Genomic DNA, 1,847 nt, shown 5'->3' with positions numbered 1-1,847 from the left:
CATACAGCTGAAAAAATTAAAGGAGAAAGAAAAAGAAGAAGAAAAAAACAACCCTACAAAGGTCCAGGTCTGTTAGCTGGCCTGCTTGAGTCCCTCTGCCCTAGTCTTTGGAGAGATCTTGGAGCTGGCCATCCTAGCCAGAGGTCCATTCTTGGGGCTCCTCAGGGGCTCTGTGGATCAGCTTTACTCCAATTGCTGGTCTGTTTTGCTCCATTCCCACCCTGTCTCCCCGCCATGTGTCCCCATTATTGTCCCCTGTCACTGTATGCTCCAGTTAGGGAACAACATGTCTTGAGTTGTTTGCAGTCCCACAGTCCTCTCTTGGCCTTAGCAGCTCCATGCAGACTTCATTCGCTGGGCTTAGTGTGCCTATATGGAGTCTAGGCCGACTGCCCCTTTCTCTTTTTCCTTCTTGGTTTGCTTCCATGTGAGAGTGGTAAGTCAGTTCCTTTCCTCCACCTGAAGGTTCTAGTGTCATTCTCTGAGTCAGACACTTCCAGAGCAACAGTCAGGCTGGTTCTGGTTGAGGCCAGTCCTGTAGTCCAGTCTTTTCTGCATTCCTCTATGTGTTACGTTGCACTCCTGGTTTGGCGCATCATGGTGGGGTCTGTATGCACGCTCCAATTATGTGGAGAAACAAACAATACTCTCCACCAGGGTGGGTTAGGGCCCTGTTCCCCCCATGTCCTCATCTCAGTTTCTCCCCGGCCCCATTCTCACTCCTCCTTCCGCATTTGCCCTTCTTTATGTTGGATTCACATGTACCTCCTTGAGTTTGTTCTGACCTCCACCCGACTTCCTGTGGCTCCACCCGTATATTGTGGAGATAACTGTTTTTTCTTCTAATCCTACTGTGCTAATTCTACTTACCTCAGGGGACTTGTCCTTTTGAAACAACCTGTTTCATGTGATCATCTGATTTTTACTACTGCATAGTACTCCGTTGTGTATATGTGTCAGAGTTTACTAATCCACTCATCTATCAATGAAAATTTAGGTTGTTTACACCTTTTTGCAATTGTGAATTGGGCCGCAATAAAAGTTGGAGCACAGATGACTGGTTGTGTTTTATTTCTTACCTCCACTGGGTATACACCTAGTAGAGGGAAGGCTGGGTTATAAGGTAGATCAATTTCCATTTTCTTTAAGTATCGCCACAGCTATTTCCACAGTGGCTGTGCATATCTACACGACCACAAGCAGTGGAGGAGAGTTCCTATTTCACCACAGCCCCTACAACACACACATAGCAAACCTATCGACTTCTGTTTGTTGATATTGTATCCTGCCACTCTGCCATATTCCTATATCATAGTAAGTACTCCCGTTGTGGAGCTTTGGAGGTTTTCAATGTACAGGATCATGTCGTCTGCAAATAGCAATAGTTTCACATCCTCCTCTGCCAGTTGGATACCTTTAATGTCTTTCCACTCTCTTATGTTGTTAGCTAGGACCACCAGTACGATATTGAATAGAAATGTAGACAAGGGGCATCTTGTCTAGTACCCTTTTTCAGTGGAATTGTTTTTGCCTTTTCTCCAATTTCTATGAGGGTGCTACTAGCTTGAGGAATTTTCTTTCCTGTCCTATCTTCACGAGTGACTTAATTAGGAATGGATTTTGGATGTTTTCAAATGCTTTTTCTGCATCTATCTATATTATCGTGTGGTTATACTTTTTCTGATTAATGTGATATATAATATTTATAGATTTTCAGATGTTAAACCTTCCCTGCATCCCTGGGTTGAATCCTAACTGGTCATGGTGTATGATTGTTATACACACTTTTGTATTCTATTGGCCAATATTTTGTTAAGGATTTTTGCCTCTATGTTCATTAGAGATAT

The sequence above is a fragment of the Echinops telfairi genome, unplaced genomic scaffold, assembly GCF_000313985.2.
Source record: "Echinops telfairi isolate 266 unplaced genomic scaffold, ASM31398v2 ScPeMD7_655;HRSCAF=1070, whole genome shotgun sequence".
Lineage (NCBI taxonomy): Eukaryota > Metazoa > Chordata > Mammalia > Afrosoricida > Tenrecidae > Echinops > Echinops telfairi.
This window is presented reverse-complemented; position numbering follows the sequence as displayed.